Source organism: Panthera tigris, chromosome B1 (genome assembly GCF_018350195.1).
Source record: "Panthera tigris isolate Pti1 chromosome B1, P.tigris_Pti1_mat1.1, whole genome shotgun sequence".
Taxonomy (NCBI): Eukaryota; Metazoa; Chordata; class Mammalia; order Carnivora; family Felidae; genus Panthera; species Panthera tigris.
In genome coordinates this window covers 78,188,165-78,209,795 of record NC_056663.1, presented here as the reverse complement: position 1 = coordinate 78,209,795, position 21,631 = coordinate 78,188,165, and the positions used below count along the sequence as shown (strand labels likewise).

Here is a 21,631-nt window from a genome sequence, read left to right as displayed (position 1 = left end):
TTCATTCAATGAATAATTATTGAGTGACACTTATGTGTTAGGCCCTATACTGGTGGTGCAATGGTGACTTAAATCACAAGAATGTATAATTAAAACTGAGATAAGAACTCTGATGTAATGGAATATTGTACAATAAGAACATTTAACAGAGGAACAGGAAATAATGCCTGAGTTGAGAGCTGAAGGATGCATAAGGGAGGAGGAGGAAGATATGAGTGAGGGTGGCAGATGGGGAGATGTGCTGTGCTCAAAGGGAGTGCAGAGACCCTGTAGTGGGAGGGAGCATGAGTAGCTGGGAAACAAAAGGAAGGGCGGCTGTAGGGTGTGTAGGTGACAGGACAGTGATGCAAGAATGAGATGGAATTTGGTCTTTATTCTGAGAGCTATTCCAAGACTTGGTAAGTTTTACAAGGGAGAAGTGAATGAGTGATCAAACTTACATTCTAGAAAACATACTCTACCTTCTGTATGGAATGAGGAATGGAAGCAGTAGGGAAAGGCTGTGGGCTCACAGGCTTCTGTGGTTGTGCAGGTGAATATTGGTGGTGGTTTGAACTGAGATCCTTATGATATGTTCTTGATAAGGTTTTCAAAGGATTAATAGCCAACCTCAGACAATGAAATTAAAGACAGAATTTGGGCTGCATTTTGTAGAATTGGGTGCTCATAGAATTGGGTGGATCCCCTTTTAGACACATACATAGTAGAAAGACTACTACAGGGGTTGTTTCTTCTCTGGGAAGGGATAAGGACAACTATTTACCTGCCTTTAGGGTTGAATTTAGAAGCCTCAGTGCTTTGTCTTGCCACTAAGAGCTGAGGTGATATTCTATTCCAATCAGTTTTATGAAGTTTCCCTCCTCCCTCCTACCTAAACCCCTAGATCTAGGACCCAAAACCCAAATGGCCTGGGTAGCTCTTCTAAGACCTAGGTCATAAGAAAGGAAGTATGTTAAAAAAATACAAGAAAAGACAAAAGTTTAGAAAATCCAGGGAGTAAGAGTAAAAGAAAGGAGTGAGCGAAATATAAATAGAGTTTGTGACAAATAGGAATGAAGAGAAAAAGTTGCATCTGTCAGGGAGTGCCATTCATTATCAGTTGGTGTTTCCTCACCAACAGAAGCCCCCAGGTGGGCATAGCTCCCTTTCTCTAGCCATGATTGATGGTAGGGATGCCATTTTTGTGGATGAAGAGCATAGCAACCCAAAGAAAAAAATTGGAGCCATCTATGGGGTAGTCTTGGGAGCTGAAAAGGGTCTATGACAAAAAGCAGAAATTATGTCACAGAAGCCATTGGAAGGATGGGGCAGGAGTGGATGAAAGAATACCTTTAACATGAACCAAGGATGAAATTTTACTCTAAATTCACAGAGTCATATTTCCAAGTACACTTGAAACATTTGGTGTCTGTGCTTGTTTATAGTTGGGATATCATAATTTCCTTTGTATGTATGTTTTAATGAAGAACTTGAAGAGAAAAGAAACACCTCTAAAGCCTTTTTTGATGACAAATAGATTTTATGAAACATTCTTTAATAATCTAAGTATAAAGGATCTAATAGCACATAGATCAAATCTCTCAAAATATCAAGTGAAATAAAAAGAAAAACAAATATGTAATAAAAAGAAATACATCGTTCTTCCAAATATTTCAAAATTTCTCTCAATATGCAGAAAGTCCCCAGCCCCAGTTACGGTTACCTGTCTCAAGGTTACAAGGAATGAAAGGACTTCTCCATGATCTGAGAGACAAATAAAATCTAATTTACTGTGGATATACATTAATAAATATGTATCCAAGAGGTCATTTCAGCTCTAGTGGCTTGGGCTGCTAAGTGCAGTCACTTTGCTCACCGAGAAACTATCTAGTGTAGTCAGCAAGTTCAGTAGGACTCATTTTTGATATTGTTGCCATTTAGAAAACTGACCTTTTTTTTTCCTTTTGGTCACCATTTTCACATTCTAATTCTAGCATACGAAAAAGATTGGCAGTGCTTTGGGGCAGTAGGGGCAGCTGGCATTGAGATAAAAAAATGCTGAAATGCTCAGGTTGGCATTTAAGGAATAATTGCAATTGTGAATGGCTCTCTCAGGCAGTGTCAATGCAGATTTGCCTCTATGAATATGACCACTTGTTTTATGCTTGGAAAATTCAGTATAATGTCTTTTTTTAAATCTCAGATAACCACATTTTGCATGATTCCTTTTTATATTCTATGAGGAAGATTCTTTTGGAAATTGTGTCCTAAAAGGTATCCATAGACTGGTGTTGACCAAGTGGTTATACACATTAGCTATTCCCTCTGCAAACTGTTATAGGACCAGATTATCTCACTTGTCCTATTAAATGAAAGAAAGAGAAAAATACCTGAAAACAGGAAAATCACAGAAAGAAAAGTATAAACCAATTGTATTTTTCTCCTTCATCTCACCCATCTCCTTAAGATAGTATTAGATTTGTAAATGAATGCTTTGTGCACAATACTGTTTTACCTTGAAATTTCTAATTTTATAAACAGTCATCTAATTTTGGGGAATTTTCTGATAGCACAGTTTCCTGTTTCTTGGTTGCTCCCCAATTTTCTAAAATGTAATCATAGTTTGTTGTCCAAAGACAGGTGAAAAGTTGCCCAAGGAAGAATTTATCAATCTGGGAAACTCCCAAGATAAAGGACACTGAGAGTTGATGCTATCATATAGTTGGAAATCACTATTAAGAGCTTGAGGAAAATGATGGTTCACATTAAGTGAAGTGGAATGCTAAACACCGTGTGACAGACAGTGAAGAAGGGATCAAAAGGCTCACAAAGTAGATGTACTACCATGTAAGCCTGGAAAACTCGCCTGATGACTACATTGTAAAGGACATCCCAGACTTTAAAAATGGGAGGAGGCTGACTGCCTGGTTCAGTTGGTGAAGTGTGTGACTCTTGATCTTGGGGTTGTGAGTTGGAGCCCTGCACTGGGTGTAGAGATTACTTAAAAAGAAAATCGTTAAATAAAAAGAAATAAAAGAAATCCCAGGGGACACTCCTTTATTAAAGCAGGTTTGGCAAGGGGCATGAACACCATAGAAAAGCTTCATGGTGGCTGTGCTTCACAGACCATAGTTGATGGTAGGAGTTGCCTTAATAGACAGCAATGGGGATTGACAGGATCCCAAACTAAGGGAGGCTAATTGTTAAATGTCAAAAGCCAGTTGGGCATATTTACTGTAACGAGCAGCAAGGCTATAGTGGTAGCTGGGACACCTGAGATCAGAGGGCTCTGGAGATGGTTAATAGAACATGGCATCTCTAGGGACAAGATAGATGGGAAGTCAGCAAAGGTGTTGCTCAATCTACACCATTAAAATAAATCAAGATTGTCAATATGCTAGGCAACTTCCCAATAAAATGTCAAAATCTCTTACCCCTTTTCTGGATTTGAGCCAGTTTACCGATCCATAACTTATTTACTGTAGAAGAGACAATATTCTCAGAAGGAAGGACACAACAAGATCATGACAAGTGTATATGACAATAATTCCCTTAGTACTTCTGCAAAGGAATCTCTGGGCACTTACTTAACAACTATATACTGAGAAAGGGACCCAAACATTTTGAGGAACATTGGACAAAGAGGCTGTGGGGAATAGATAATAAAGACCTGGCTCAGGTTTGACTCAAGGAGTCCAGAGACCCACTCACTGATTATTTCCCCAATCACCCAATATATAATTGAATGTAGCAAAAAGAAACTCCATATTGAGATCTAAGCCTATGCCTGTATGTAAAAGCAATCATAATGAGGAATGCCAAATAAAAGTCTCAGAAATAGCCTCCTTCCCATCTTGCCTTCCTGGGACTGAATTTCTGATCCTCCAGTTTCTAGAAGTATGGAAGTATAAAGCTGGGAATATGTGAGCTTTAACTTATAAAGCTAAGTTCCCATTTCCTCAATAATTGAGTCACTCCTCTTTCCCAGGGGAGCTTCAATCTAATGGTTAATGAGAAGGATATAAAGTTTGGCTCCTTTGCCAATTTCCTACAATTCAGCTGTGCACATCCCTAGCTTCAGAGCTCCCCATGAGATTGGCTGAGGATGTTGTGGGGCTTACCATCTCTCTGCCCATTGGTACTTCTTTTAGCATCCTATAGGTGGTAATGTCAAGGATACTCTCCAATAAACTTTGTGCATGCAAACCTCAGTCCTCTCAGAATCTGCTTACCAGGGACCTGACCCGCAACATCATCCTTTCTCTTTTCAAAATAGAAGAATTGTGGGACTTGCCCAGCAAATAAACTCATCAGCTTATTTTAGCCAATTCTTCCAAAGTGTTAGGTATTCTAAATGATCGTTTGTCTGTGGCCTTTTTGATATGAAAATTACCTTGATCTGATGAATGATTACTTGGGAAATAAATTAATGAGTTGATTGTTTCATTTGGGCTCAGCCTAGCATTTTTATCAGAATATCCCATTAAAGATTCAAGGAGATGGTTCTTTCTTTGGAGAGACCATTCCATTCCTTCCAAGATTACCTTCCATTTTGGGGGAATTCTGAAATGCCCTGAGCTATGCAACTGAGTAAAAAGGAGCCTCTTTATTCTCTCTGGTCATAATATGCAAAATGGTGTGATCTTTTATTGAAATCTTCCAAACCTGAAATGCTTTTTTTTTCCTTTGTCTATACTCATTCAAGTAAATTATTGTTTTTATAATAGTAAACCAGAGACAATTTCTCCTCCCATTTTTATATTTTGAAATTGATTTTTATTTTAAATCTTGGGTATAGACTGGCTTTTATCCATTGCTTTTAGAAGGCTTTACAACCTTTACAACCTAAAAGGTGTAAAACCCAGATTTACTGAGTATCTACTATGTGTCTGCCATTATGCTTCGCTTATTCATATGCATTATATCATTTAATCTTCCCAATCATCATATATTATAATTATTATTCCCATTATATTATTCCCATTGTATTTCCCAACTCCTAAAGAGTTGAGAGGTAAAATAAATTGACTAAAGTCAGACAGCTCATAAACTGAAATCAAGGTTAGAACCCAGATCCTAGTCCCAGAATCCATGTTCAAAGCTTTTCCCACAGCTAATTTGACTGTGTGCTTTGTATCTAAAAACCATATCTCCTTTATGGAAGATTTTTAACGTCTTAAAAATTGTGTCTTATCTGAAATACTATGATTTTACAGATAATTAGACTCTATTGAAATTTTATTTCGTTTTCCAAAAATCACAGAGAAATTTGTGGAATAAGAAATCTTTTTTCTTTTTTTGCCTCTTAGAGAAGTGGACTATAGTATCCCCTTTTGAATTCTTTGCTTTGAACTCAGAAAATATTTTTACTTGAACAGAATGAGAATTTAGTATTTAAAATATAATTGTGGCTAGTGTGTATATGTATGTGAGTTTGTGTTTGTGTATATTTAATTTATAAGACATATTATTGTGTAGTAGAAGCGAATTAATAGATCATTGGAATGGTTCAGAAATATTTAATGTATTTAGGAAATAATTCTCTACCTACCTCACCAGATGGTTTTACCATCACCAGGATGATGGGGCAAAGCAATGATTTCCTTAAATGGATCTGAAACAAATGACAATGACTCTCCCAGACAATGACTATACAGGAGGAAGAGCAGCACACTTATTCTTTGACCCTATCTCTGACTGAGTGGTAACCAAAGGAACAACTAGCAAGTAAGTCTTTCTGTATCACCATTTTAGTTACAAGAAACTCTCTTGAGAGAGCCAGTAGAGTATAATAACGTAGCATAGCCTAGATAGGGGCACTCCTCTTAGTAAAATAAATATCTGGGAGGAGATAAATAAGTGACTGTAGAAAGTATTAAGAAGTAATTGCTTGTGTATCCTAAGTCAAAAGTATAATTTTGTGATCAACACACATCTATTCTGTAGAAGAAAACCAGGGAGCGCAACATATCATTTATGTCAGTACATCCACAGCAACCCTTATTAGTTCCAGGTTTGGAGTGGGGACTCAAGGGCACTTTGGACTATTTACCAGATAACGTTTTCTGCTTGTTGTTACTAATGCTTCATTTTAGTATCTCGGGATCAGTGTGTTTCCATATGGGGAAACTTTAGTCTACCCAAGAAAGTCTATTTTGACACTGACGTAAGAGGGTTATACGAGAATCTGATTCAGTGCTTTAACAAATGGTTAATCTTATGTAACAATGCAGTTCTGTAAATGCAAAACCTTTGGTTTAGTTACTAAAACAAACACTGCATATTATATCTAATGAAAGCTCTGATGTCCTACAGTTGGAGTGATAAGAATTCATTCTTGTATGTTTACTTTATAATTTCCAAAGTGTTCTGTTTCATTCAATGTCTTGAATGTTTAATATGACTAATCTCTTCTTGCTCTGGAAATGAGCATGTTCTTTGATAAATTGTTCGAGTGTTTAGGCATATAAATGGAAAAGATTTAGATTCTTGACACTGTATAGCATACAAGTTGATGAAGGGAACCTCACTATCACATGCCAAACAGGTTCTTCAACATTATGTATGTACAGAGAGATTAATGAAAAATAGCATAGGCTTTGGAAAGTTAACCTCTTCTCATTCCTAGATTTTATTTTGTTTCTTAGTTTGTTTTTTTAAGCTAGAAACAACTGAGCCATCATTGAACAGGTGAGAAAATCATACAGGTTTACTTTATGTACACACACACATATACACACAGCTATTAAGTAATAAGTATTTTCTGAAGCATTTGTGAAGGCTAAGGGAAGACACTGAAATAACTATAGATGATGGGGGTGGATAAGGCAACAGTGCCACCAATTACTTTTATCAGCCATATCACCCCATTATGTAAATCATAGAGATATGCAGATATATCTTTATAGATTGGCTTTGGCTTATCTATAGGGATATATGTTATCATTTGAGTTGAACCCAGTACATCATACATTCATAAAAGCCAGATGGATGACACTGCTTATAGGAAGTTTAATACCTGCCCATAAAGGCCAGATGGGTGCCGCTTCACAAAAAGGTTTATATTGGCCAGCTGTGACTGCACTCCAGAGAGTAATGAAATATTCTCAATTCTCCAAAGAATTTCTTTACTCTTTGTTTTCCATTGTAATTGTCTACAGAACCTTTCAGAACAGAAACACACCATTGACATAATCGTATACAACCTATATCTAAAGACTGTTGCTCTAGGGTAATACATAAAAAATATAAGACACTCAGCAACCATTTCAGTCAAAGAAAATAAACCAGTCAGATTGTGAGATGATTTTATGCTGGCTATTTCCTTCAATTAAAAATGGTTTTGAGTCCCATAAGTGTAGCTTAAAATATGTCAAAGTGAACAAGAGATTTCTTTGATGGAAAACACTCAAAATCTATTCTCTTCACCTGTATTAACACACAAGATTCCAAAACATTGTGGTGAGTGAAAATCAAGCCAATGTTGAATGAAGACTAAATTGATATTCCATCTCTATGTGGTTTCCTCATAAAACATTTATTTTTGTGACTTGTTCTCTTTGCTGACTTGGTGACTGAATTGGTTATGCTTGGTTTCTTAAATTTTCAGTCTCATAAATAGTTTGCTTGTAATTTAATATTATGATTACTTAAAATCCTAAATTTACCACAGACTTTAAATTCATGGGAGAGCAATCTCAAGGCTTTGTAAATATTAAAATTTATGAATATCACAATAGCAAATTATTTTCCCCATGAAACTTTTTATATTCTAAGACCCATAACTTTCTTATAGGGTTTCATATTCTGTTTCATTCCTGCCTCTAGCAGTAGCAATTCCCACTTGTTTAAGGACTATTTATTTCATAAGCCAAGATTTGTATCACCTCATGAGTTTTACTGTGTGCATGGAAAAATAGAGAATAATTGATCTTAGTTAGCTGTAGATGATGAGGTTAGTAAGATTCTAACATGTTCAACTAAAATTCTTTAAGGTTAGTCAGTGTTGGTGAAACCATGAATGTTAAGTCTGTGAATATTAAAAGTTTACCATGTTGTCTAATCTAATACACCTATGGTGATAAATCTCTTAAGGCTTTTTAGGGGGTTAATGTGGCTAAACAAAGAAAAGAAGTATTTTAATTAAGAAGAGGGAGAGCATGAATCGCTCCCTCTCACTGAAGTCTTTATTTTCTTCGAATTTCTTCAGATATTCAATATAGTTTCCCTCTACACAAAGTATGAGAAACTCTGAGCTAAAAAACCAATGGGAAATTACTTCAAATTTCAGGTGTACAGGTCAAGAGTTCAGACTGGACACCACTTCAACTATTTGGTGAGAAAGTTCACCAAAAGAAAAAAGAAGAATGGAAGCAATATACACTCAATCCACATTTCTTATGGGCCAGCAAGCCAAAAGTATGTTTAGTCAAATATACCAACCAAACTTGGCTCTTCTAACTTTCAATGTAGAAGAGCTCCTTCACAGATTGAAACACAAATATGATGTTATTGAAGAGTGAACATGGCTCCATTGTTATCCCCCAACCAGGAAGTAGAGTCTATGGCCCAAGCAGAAACACTTCAGTAGTTTTGGCCTACTGAAATAGGGTTTAAAGAGTGAAGGACTTGAGCCCCAGCATTACCATATTGACAAGACATAGCTAATTTTAGTGCACAGGGCAAAATAATAGAGTGGGCCAGATCTCTGAGGTTCTAGGAATATGATCTCCTTAAAGATCTCTCAGAGTTAGAAATAAAGCATTGTAAAATATTAGAAATTTCCACAGATGGCAGAATAGAGAGATCCTGAGCTTACCTTCCCCCACAGAGAACCTATACCCACATCTCTGAGAACAAACTAGCAAAACTAGCAAAACAGATCATATACAACTAACAATACAAAGAAAAATCCATATTGAGATGAGGAGGAAAGGCAAAGATGTGGTTTGATCAGGAATTATTGCAGGTGGAATATTACAACCATAGAGGCCCTCTCTGAGGAATGAAGTCCTAGGCCCCAGATTGGGCTCTACAGCCTGGGGGAACTGCACTGGAAAGAGGAGCCCCAAGTGTTTGGCTTTAAAAACTGATAGGCCTTATGTCTGGGAGAACAGAAAGGCAGTAGGAAACCAAGACTCTGCTCTTAAAAAGTGTATACAATCTCACTCGCTCAGAATCAAAGTGCAGAGGCAACAGTTTGAAAAGCACTTGGGTTACATTTGAAGGAGATCCATTGACCAATTTACTCAATATATGCCAGATGGGCAGGGATATATTGGAACATTCTTCAGGGACAAAAGCACTGGTGGGCACCATGTTTTTATTACTTCCCTTCTACCTAGCTGGCCTGGTGCTGGTGGGTTCCATTTCTGAAACTCTCCATCTATTGTCCTAGCATCACTTGCTCCACCCTGGCTTTCTCCTGTGGTCCTGCCCTATTAAACCCATCTGCCTACCAGGAGCCCCTCATAAGCTGAATGCTACCCTAAACTTCCCAGCAGTATTCATTGGCCAGCCCCAGAGCCCTTCCCAAGTAGCTTCCCCAGCTCTTCCACTTTCAGTGGGAACACTTGGCTGGCACTGAAACCACTCCCAAGTGGCCCTACTCTGGGGCCAGCCCCACACACTAAAATGCCTATAATAGTGATAGCTGGACTACCACTAAGCCTATCAGTAAGCCCACAGCTATTGCAGCCAGACCCTGCAGCCAGTTGCACTGGGGGACAGCCTGCATACCATAGTGCCTGCAATAGTCATTTCCAGGCCACAGATTCAGACAGGCCATGGGCCAGCCCTGATCACCAGCATGCCCATAAAATTCATGGCCAGACTTGACAGACAGCCTCCTTAGCAGGAGGCTGTCACATCAGCAAGTCTACAAAAATCATGATCCAGACATAACAGGAGGATGAATGCAGTCCACACAGGGGTCACTCCTAGGGCAAGTGGCTCAGGTGGCCAGGGAAAGTTTGCAGTACAAAGTCCCACAGGGGACCCTCTTCATAAAGACACTACTCCGAGACCAGGGAACATAACTCATCTATCTACCTGATACATAGAAAAAAAACCCAGAGAATTAGATAAAATGAAGATACAGAGAAATATGTTCTAAATGAAAGACCAAGACAAAACTTCAGAAAAAGAGCTAAATGAAATGGATATAGGCAATCTACCAGATAAAGAGTTGAAAATAATGGTCATAAAGATGCTCATCAAATTCAGACGAATGGATGAACAGAGTGGTATTTTCAACAAAGAGATAGGATATACAAAAATAAAAATAAAACCAATTAGAGCTGTAAAAAAAAAAAAGAAAAAAAACACTAGGAGGAATCAAATGGATTAAAGGAAGCAAAAGAACAGATCAGCAATCTGGAGGACAGAGTAGTAGAAATCATCCAAATGAACACACACAAAAAATAATAAAAAATAAAGATATGTTAAGCAATCTATGGGACAACATCAAGCATATTAAAAATCATGGTGTTCCTGGGTGGCACAGTCAGTTAAATGTCCAGCTTCAGCTCAGGTCATAATCTCATGACTCATGAGTTCAAGCCCCATGTTGGGCTCTGTACTGACAGCTCGGAGCCTGGAGCCTTCTTCAGATTCTGTGTCTCTGTCTCTCTGTGCCCCTCCCCTACTTATGTGCTCTCTCTCTCAAAAATAAATAAACATTAAAAAAATCATATTAAAGGAGTCTGAGAGAGAGAGAGAGAGAGAGAGAGAGAAAAGGGTAGAAACATTATTTGAGTAAATAATACCTAGAAACTTCCCTTACCTGGAGAAAAAAAGGACACCCAGGTCCAGGAAGCATAAATAACACCAGACAACATGAACTCAAAGACACATAATAATTAAAATATCAAATGTTAAAGATAAAGAGGCAATCTAAAAGCACCAAGAGAAATACAAATTGTTATGCAATTTATGCAATAAAAACTGCCTAAGGCTATCAGCAGATTCTACACCAGAAACTTTGCAGAGCAGAAGGGAGTGGCAGGATATATGTAAAGTGCCAAAAGGAAAAAAACAAGAATATTTTACCTGGCAAGGTTATCATTCAGACTTCAAGGACAGATAAAGAGTTTCCCAGACAAACAAAAGTTAAAGGAGTTCATCACCATTAAACCAGCCTTACAATAAATGTTACAGGGACTTCTTTAAGCAGAAAAGACTATAACTATAAATAAGAAAATTATGAAAAAAATCTCACCAGTAGCAAACATATAGTAAAGGTAGTTAATCAACTACATATAAAGCTAGTATGAAGGTTAAAAGACAAAAGTAGTAAGGCAAATATATCTAAAATAATTAGTTAAGGGGTACACAAAATAAAAGTTGCAAATGTGACATTAAATGTGGAGGAGGGAAGAGTAAAAATGTAGTGCTTTAGAATGTGTTCAAACTTATGTGACCATTAACTTAAAATTGACTGCTATGTACATAGAGTATTATATATCAACATTATAGTCATCATAAACCAAAAAACGTCTATTTTGTTAACTGATACACACAAAATAAACAGAAAGGAATATAAACAACACTAAAGAAAGTAACCAAATCACAAGGGAAGAGAGCAAGAGAGAAGAAAGGAACAGAGAACAACTACAAAAACAATGAGAAAACAATCATTAAAATGACAATAAATGCATATCTATCAATAATTGCTTTAAATGTAAATGGACTAAATGTTCTAATCAGAAGACATAGGGTGACTGAATATATTAAAAAAAATAAGACTCACACATGTGCTGCCTACAAGAGACTGATATCAGGTCTAAAGACACATACAAATGGAATGTTAAAGGATGGAAAAAGTAATTCCATGAAAATATAAACAAAAAGAAAACTGGGGTGGTAATACTTATATCACATAAATTAGCCTTAAAAAAAAGCTGTAACAAGAAAAAAAAAGAAGTGATTTACATAATGATAAAGGGATCAATCCAGCAATAGGATATAACACTTGTAAATATCTATGCACACAACATAGGGGCACTTAAATACATAAAGCAAATATTAACAGACATAAGAGGAGAAAATGGCAATATCACAACAATAGTAGGGGACGTTAACACCCCACTTACATCAATGTATAGGTCATCTGGACAGAAAATCAATAAATAAACATTAACCTTAATGATACCTTAAACCAGATATAACCTTAATAGTTATATACAGAGCATTTCATCAAAAAGAAGCATAATATACATTGGTTTCAAGTCCACATAGAATAGTCTTTAGGATAGACCACATATTAGACCACATAACAAGGCTCAATTAATTTAAGAAAAATGAAATCACATCAAATATCTTTTTCAACCACAAAAGTATGATACTGGAAATCAATTACAAGAAAAAAAACCCTAAAAATACCACAAATACAAGGAGGCTAAGAACCTGCTACTAAATAACCATAGGGTCAATGAAGATACCAAAGAAGAAATTAAAATATACCTTTAGACAAATGAAAATAGAAACACAATGTCCCCAAATCTATGAGATGAAGAAAAAGCAGTTCCAAGAGGAAGGTTTATAACAATACAGGCCTACCTCAAGAAATAAGAAAAAATCTCAAATAAATAATCTAACCTTATACCTAAGGGAATGAGAAAATGAACAAAGCCCAAAGTTAGTAGAAGGAAGGAAGTAATAAAGATCAGGGTGGAAATAAATTGAATAGAAATTCAAACAAACAAAAAATACCTAGAAAACATCAATGAAACTAAAGTTTCTTTCATAAAATAAACAAAATTGATAAACTTTTAGCCAGAATCATCAATAAAAAGAGAAAAAGAGCGCCCAAGTAAATAAAATCAGAAATGAAAGAGGAGAACTTACAATGGATACCACAGAAATACAAAGAATCATAAGAGACTAAAACAACTGGGATGACGTGGAAGAAATAGATACATTCTGGGGCGCCTGGGTGGCTCAGTTGGTTGAGCAACCATCTTTGGCTCAGGTCATGATCTCACAGCTCATGGGCTCAAGCCCCATGTCAGGCTCTGTGCTGACAGCTCAGAGCCTGGAGCCTGCTTGGGATTCTGTGTCTCCCTCTCTCTTTTCCCCTAACCCACTCGCATTCTGTCTCTGTCTCTCTCAAAAATAAATAAACATTAAAAAAATTAAAAAAAAAAAAGAAACAGATACGTTCTTAGAAACACAACATTCCAAGAAGAATCAGGAAAAAGTAGAAAATTTGAATACACCAATTACTAGTAATGAAGTTGAATCATAAGTTTAAAAACCCCAGCAAACAAATGTTCAGGACCAGACAGCTTCACTGGTGAATTCCAACAAACATTTAAATAGGAGTTTATACTATCTTTCTCAAAAAATTCCAAAAAGTTGAACATGAAAGAATGCTTCCAAACTCATTCTATGATGCCATAATTACATAACACCAAAACCAGGCAAAGACACTACACACACACACACAATAATTACAGGGTGATATCCCTGATAAACTATGATGTAAAAATCTTCAACAAAATTTTAGCAAGCCAAATTCTCCAATAAATTAAAAAGAACATACACCATGATAAAGTGGGATTTAATCCAGAGATATGGGAATGGTAGAATATCCACGAATCAATCACTATGATATACCATTGAAGAGCATCTCAATAGATGCAGAAAAAGCATTGATACAATTCAACAACCATTCATGATAAAAACACTTGATGAAGTAGAAAAAAGAGGGAAAATACCTCAACATAATAAAGGCCATATTTGAAAAACCCACATCTAACATCATACTCAATGGTGAAAAGCTGAAAGCTTTTTCCTTTAAGATCAGGAACAAGACAAGGATGCCCACTTTCACCACTTTTATTCAACATAGTATTGGACATCCTAGCCACAGCAATCAGACAAGAAAAATAAATAAATTTATTCATATTAGAAAAGAAGTAAAATTGTCACTATTTGCAGATGACATGATACTACATATAGAAAACCCTAGACTCCATCAAAAAACTACTAGAAGTAATCATGAATTCAATGAAGTTGCAGGATACATAAATCTACTGCATTTTTTTAACTATTTTTTTTGAGAGACAGAGAGAGACAGAGCATGATAGGGGAGGAGCAGAGAGAAAGGAGACACAGAATCTGAAGCAGGCTCCAGGCTCTGAGCTGTCAGCAGAGAGCCAGACGTGGAGCTCAAACTCATTAACCGTGAGATCATGATCTGAGCTGAAGTCAGACGCTCAACTGACTAAGCCACCCAGGCGCTCCCCCCCCATTTTTTAAACTTTTTAATGCATTTATATACACTAATAATTAACTATCAGAGAGAGAAATTGAGAAAACAATCCCATTCACAACTGCATCAAAAAATAAAATTCCTAGGAATAAATTTAACCAAGGAGGTGAAAGATCTATTCTCTGAAAACTATATAACATTAATGAAAAAAACTGAAGACTACACAAATACCTGGAAAGATATACTATACTCCTGGATTTGAAGAATATTGTTAACATGTCCATATTCCTCAAAGAAATCTACAGATTCAAAGGAATCATTATTCAAAATACCAATAGCACTTTTCACAGAAGTGGAAGAATCCTAAAATTTGTATGGAATTACAAGCCCCCAAAAAGCCAAAGCAATCTTGAGAATGAAGAAAAATGTGGGAAGTACAGTGCTCTCTGACTTCAGATTATACTACAAAGCTATAATAATCCAAACAATATTGTACTGCCACAAAAATAGACACATAGATCAATGAAACAGAATAGAGAATTCAGAAATAAACTCATACAGTCAGTTAATCTTCAACAAAGGAGGAAAGAACATATAACAGGGCAAAATCATTCTCTTTTGTAAATGGTATTGGGAAAACTGGGCAACTACATGCAAAAAAATGAGACTGGACCACTTTTTTTTTTTTTTTTTTACAACGTATACAAAAAAAATTCAAAATGTTTTGAAGACTAAATGTAGACAGGTGCCTGGATGGCTCAGTCGTTTAAATGTCCGACTTGGGCTCAGGTCATGATCTCACAGTATGTGGATCTGAGCCCCAAATCAGGCTCTGTGATGACAGCTCAGAGCCTGGAGCCTGCTTCCTCTTTCTCTGCTTCTCCCCCGCTTGTGCTCTGTCTCTCAAAAATAAATAAACATTAAAAATTATTAAAAAGTAAATGTAGACAGGAAACCATAAAACTCCTATAATATAACAGGTAGTAAGCTCTTGGGCATTGGTCTCAGCAATATTGTTTTTGATCTGAGGCAAGAGCAACACAAGTAAAAATGAATAAATGGGACTAAATTAGACTAAAAAGTTTTTGTACAGTGAATAACAGGATCAACAAAAGGAAAAGGCAACCTACTGAATGGAAGAAGATTTTTGCAAATGATATAACCAGTAAGAGGCTAATATCCAAAATATATAAAGAACTGAAACAACTCAAGATTTAAAACAGCCCAATAATCCAATTAAAAATGGGCAGAGGATCTGGATAGACATTTCTCCAGGGAAGACATGCAGATGACCAACAGGCAGACACATGAAAAGATGCTCAATATCACTAATCATCAGGGATATGCAAATTAAAACTACAATGAGATATCAACTTACATCAGTCAGAATTGGTGTTACCAAATAACAGGTACTAGTGAGGATGTAAGAAAAGGGAGAAAAGGGAACACTTGTGCACTGTTAAGAATGTAAACTGGTGCAGCCATTATGGAAAACAATGTGGAGACACCTCAAAAAACAATTAAAAACAGAACTGAAACTAATACAATGTTGCATGTCAACTACACTTCAATTAACAAAAAAAAGTAGTTGCTATGGCCCATTTGGCTCCATCTGGAGCCTGCTTCAGATTCTGTCTCCCTCTTTCTCTGCCCCTCCCCTGCTCATGCTCTGTCTCTTTCTTTCTCTCAAAAATAAATAAACATCAAAAAAATAAAAAAAAAAAGAAAATTTTGTCTATAATAGTCTGAATACTTAATGTCCTGAAGTGGACCTCTAAAAGATGATTCTAAAGTTGAAGAACCATAAAGGTAGGTAATTTTTGTAATAGCAAAGTTAAAATAGGCATTTGATTTTTCTTTCTCGGTCTATATGGGTTTTTATTTCTCTGGACTGTACATAAATATAAGGAAAGCCAATCATAAATATTATATATATGAATATTTTGAAAAATCTTATTTGAGCTTTACTGGATTTTAATCACACAGAAGTTAAAGGGTTTGCATTTGGTTCCAAATGCATTATACATTTACAGACTTTTTCTAGTTTTTTTTAATTAAAAAATTTTTTTTAATGTTTATCCATCTTTAAGAGACAGAGCATGAGCTGGGAAGGGGCAGAGAGAGGGAGACACAGAATCTGAAGCAGGCTCCAGGCTGCGAGCTGTCAGCACAGAGCCTAACACGGGGCTCGAACTCACGAACTGTGATATCATGAGCTGAGCCGAAGTCGGATGCTCAACCGACTGAGCCACCCAGGCACCCCTCTAATAGTTTGCTTTTGTAACTGAAACAGATGTATATCATTGATAGCAACACCAAAGGAATGTTTTAATTTATTAATTAAAATGTTATGGCTTCTTCAAGGCCGGTACCTAAATGCAAGCAAAGGCAGTGATCTGTGAATTAATTTCTTTTCTCAAATTTCTTTTCTCAATCATTTTCTCAATGGATATATAAATAGCATTTAACTGAAAGAGAAAGTTCTGTGGCTAAATCAAAGCATTAAAATATTTTAGTGAAATTTCGATTTCAGTTCATTTTCCAAACTCACGAATGATTTTCCCTAAGCATGAAAGGCAGAAGTTGAGGAGGCTGGGAAGAATGTGGTCACTGTAAAGGGAAGCACAGTCCCTGGTTTCTGTGATTGCCACCATTCCATTTCAATGTTGATTTCCAAAGTCTGGTCATGATTCTTTCTGTGGTCATATGTAACTAAAAATGTCAAATTGGTAACAAAATGGCATAGCTGTTGAGTTGGCCTCCCAACAGTTGGATGGCAGATCACTGTTTTGGCTTAAGAGCTTGGAGGAGAACCTGAAGATGGAACTGAGGCAATTCCTTTTCCACAATTATGTTCAAAGAGGTTCTCTCAAGATCGAACTTCATTGAGAAAGTTCCAGACAACATTGGCACTATGCAAGGGAGACTCAGCAAATAGTTTTTGATAGAGTCAGTCACTAATTCTCTGACCAGATCTGTTCTAGATCATCATAACCAGAGATGCAGAGAGGGCATGACAGAAGATTAGGCTAAATCTCTAATATACCCACAGCAACTATCTCTTTCATCTTTGGTTTTCGGTAGACTGACAGCTCTGATCAAATTCAAGTTGATGTTACTTTTAATACTATTCTTTCCTCAAAGGACACGCCTTAGTAAGAAGGGTGTGGGGAAAGACAGTGCCAGCTACAACATGCATTTTTGAAGGCTTCCTGGCCATACACCTTCTTTCTATAACATGTATTCCATTTCTTATCAGACTCAGTATCAAATGCTTTTCTTTAGGCTTAAAATGAGTGTTCTATTTGTGGTTTAATAGAACTTATAAGTTAAATCTTTACAACTTATAGAAAAAATATAGCAGGGAAAAATAGAGAACTTTTTGTGGTGGGTAAACTTAGTTATTGGGGAGTCGAATATAAAAGGGAAGAGAAGACATTGGGCCTTGATAGATACAGGTTGCTGTCCACAATACTTATTAAATATGACCTTGGAAAACACTAGAGATTCTTATTGTGTACTACCAAATAAAATGATCCTACAGTCAAGAGGAATCCTGGATTGCAAAATGACTTCTGAAAATATACAGTACAAGTAAAATCGGTCTGGAATTTCAGTATGGTCTCAGTATGGAAATTCAGTATGGAATTTCAGAGATCTTACAAGTATAATGACTTTATAAAACTACTTCAAATTAACATAGAAGAACTAGAAACTGATTATATTATCTTTAATGGGTTAATGAGATTTATGAGGGAATCAACACATGTAGGAAAAATAAAATTCATGAATTTCGGTCTTTGATCTATACCTCTTTTTACCCTTGGTTCTTTAGAAAATGGAGTCTGTGACAAAGCTTAATTTCTCAAGTTTTATTGGTAGTAGCAGCAGATCTGAGGCAAAAGATAAAGTGAGGCAGGGAAAGAGGGAATGAACATACAAAAGGATACATAGACAAGCTGGTTCTAGCTTCACAAGAAATATAACTGATTGCTTGATTTTGCACACTGTTTTCCAAACAGGTCCTGCCTCAGAGTTTCCACTTTAGGGCAGGGGTCCACAGAATTTATGTGTAAAAGGCCAAAGAGTAAATAGTTAGACTAAGCAGGGCATATAGTCTAGGCCACAATTACTCACTCTGTTGTAGAATGGAGTTGCCATAGACAATAAGTAAATAAATGAACATGTCTGTATTTCAACAAAACTGAAAAAATAAAAGGAAGGTCAGAATGACCCTTTGACTGCTTGACAAATCCCATCTTAGAGAGGAAGGGGAGAGGGATTTACTTGCCCTTTCTTTCGTGTCTCCTCTCTCTCATTGGTCAAAGTTCACCTCATGGGCCATTAATACTTCTGATTTTGTCAGCTACCCCTCCCGATAGTCACTGAGTAAACAGATTCCACATATCACAGTGTGGTGTATCATCTGAGCTTAGAAATGTTGAAGGAGTTGTAGCCTTCATAGGAGGTTGAACTTGATTCCAAGAACCACCATGATAGCAAATGACAGGGTACTAAGAGGAAGAAACAATGGTGGCAGTTTGAGCTGTCTACTTGAATAGGCAGCCATGGACTGAAGACTGGGACCTTGATGGGGCTGATTCAATCTTGGGAACTACCTAAACTGAATCTGATAATGTATCATATTCATATAAGGATTAAAACTTTCTGTGAAGAAAATATAAGTGAGAAGTGTTGATTGACACATATCTGACCTATGTTCTTTGCTTTAAAGTTTGTTAAATTACCACTACTGTAAAACCATTAAGAACATTCTCTGAGATGTTGCTGAGGCCTTAAATGGCTACAGAGCCTTAATGGCTACTGAGAAAATTGGGATAAAGTCAACATTTGAAAATAATATGCAAGAAGATGCAGTTGTCCTCTGAAGGGTCTCTGGAGCTGCTGTAATAGGCAGAATAGTTAGTTGATTAGATGGTCATCAGAGATCTTGCTCTATTTTTTACATAGCCAAACCCAGGCATTGGTGTCAGAGAGCTTGGGTTCAAAGCCTGGCTTTGGAATGGATCAGGCATACTCCTGACTCAGACCACCTCATTTGCTATTCCCCTACCTGGATATCCTCAAAACAAGTCCCTCATCTCCTTGGGCTCTTTGATGAAATGGCACCTGCATCCTGGAGCCCTGCTGGACCACTTGTTTAAAATCACAAATCCCTCCTTCTCCAGCCATCCATATTTATACCACCTCCTATTTAATTGTCTTCATAGCATGTATACCATCTAATACATGACACCTTTGATTTCTTTATTTTTATTAATGGCCTATCTTCTCTCCTGTAGAATAGAGAAAGCTTTTGTCTCTATTGGTCACTACTGGATCTTTCATGCCTTGAATAATCCTAGCACATTTTTGAATAAGTGAAAAATCAACATTTGAAAAATATAGAATTTTTATATATATATAAAAGCCTTATAGTATTTTAATTATATATAGAATTTATATATATATATAATTTATAAATCTATAAAATTATACATATATGTACATAAATAAAATTTACATACATATATAATTTTATATGTATAAAATATACATATTTTATACACATGCACAATATAAATTTTATATATGTGTATAAATATACACTATATATGTGTATATATAAGTGTATATATGTGTGTGTGTATATATATTTATATATATATATATATATATATATATATATATATATGGCTTATAGAAATAATCTAACTGGCTCTGGCCCAAGATAGTGACATAGGAAGACATTGAACTCACGTCCTCCATGAACACACCAAATTACACCTATTTATAGAGCAATTCCTCCTGAAGAACTGATGGTAGACTGAACAGCTTCTGAACAACAAAAGATAGAATGGCAGAAGAGAATGGCAAAAGAGACAGAGACAGGGTAACAAAAGGAACCCCTACCCTCAACACTGTGAACTGCAGTGGGGAGGGATAGTACTGAGGGACTAGAAACAGATTCATTTGTCCTGGAGCACAGAAAAAAGTCCCAGTTTAAAAGAGCAGCTAGTGTATAAAGATCCAGCCCTAGAACTTTGCCAAATGATGGGGGAGCTTCTGGAACTCTCTCTGGGTGGGATGGGCTGGTGGACATGGTCTATGCTCCCATCTACCTTGAAAGAACAGACTACTTAATGAAGGGTCTTGGTTCCAGAACATGCCCGCTGCTTCAGTAAGCCCCAGACCCCTGGCCCACACTAGCCCCAGCCATCCCATCAAAAAGGCCACAGGGTGGTTCCAAAACCCCTGGTCAGCACTCATTACAGCTCCAGCATTTATACCAAGGTGACACAGGCACAAAGCACCCTAAAACACTCCAGGCCCATACCACCTCAGCTTTAGATAGCTTGCTAGGGTACCCCCTGGATGATACCCGCTTCAGATTCAGCTGCCCTGCCACGATGCCCCCTACATGGAGCATTCTGGGAACCCCTGGCCCATGCCAGTGTCAGTTATAGCCACTTTTCCAGGGCACGCCCTGTGCAGAGCACCCTGGAACACCCCCACCCAGGCTGGCCTCAGCTCCCAGTGCCCAGCTAGTGTGCCCTCTGTGCTGAGCACCCTGAAATTGTCCCAGCTTGACCCTCCTTCAGCTTCATATATCCTTCCAGGGCACACTTTGTGCAGATAGCCCAGGCACCACACCAGCCCCTACTTCAGCCTTAGCTGTCCTCCAAGGGAGTGCCCTGTGTGGAAGACCTTAGGGCCTCCTGCCTTGTACCCTACTTTGGCTCCAGGCACTCTTCCAGGTCACCCTCTGTATAGAGAATTCTAAAATACTCCAATTTACACCCACTTCAATCTCAGCTATTCTTCCAGGGTGCCTTTTGTACAGAGAGTACAAGAACCTCCTGTAATGCACACTGCCTCAGCTCTAGTTGTCTTGCCAGGACACCCCCTGCATGGATTGCCTTGAGACATCCCAGCTTGCACCCACTTCAGCTTCAGCTGTCCTGAAATGAGCATTTGCTACACAGAGCCCTGGCATTTCCTGGCCTATATCCTGCCTCAGCTCCATTCTCCCTCCCAGGGCACCTTTTGAGAGTCCTGGAATACCCCAACTTACATCCATTTTGGCTTCAGCTATCCTCCTTGGTGCCCTTGGTGTGTAGAGCCCTAGGACCACTTGGCTTTCACCCATTTCAGATTCAGCTGTCCTGCTAGGTCACCCTCTGAACAGAGAACCTTAGAACCACCATAGCCCACACCCACTTCAGCTCCAGCCATCCCACCAGGGCAGCTCTAGCACAGAGTGCCCCACAACCTCCAGCCCATGCAAGCCACAACTCCAGTAAGCCATTAAAAATCACCAAGCACACACAACCTACATAGGGGCAGATACACAGGACCATTCCTTCAAGTTTAGGAGCAGTAACTATGTGCCTAATTCATAGAAACAAACATAGAAATTCAAGCAAAATAGGGAGA

At 37.4% G+C, this 21,631-nt stretch overlaps 1 long non-coding RNA gene across 3 annotated transcripts in view; it reads left to right on the top strand.

The window, feature by feature from the left end:
- Positions 1 to 456: 456 nt before the first annotated feature.
- The window catches only part of LOC122237656, a 74,633-nt gene continuing 53,458 nt past the window's right edge, over positions 457 to 21,631 (top strand). For 2 of the 3 annotated variants that reach the window (XR_006216248.1, XR_006216249.1), the window contains exons 1-2: positions 457 to 532; positions 5,539 to 5,706. This is a non-coding gene — a long non-coding RNA (uncharacterized LOC122237656). Of the gene's footprint in view, positions 533 to 5,538; positions 5,707 to 8,269; positions 8,382 to 21,631 lie in introns of those variants that run through there. The other variant, XR_006216250.1, reaches the window with a different exon arrangement.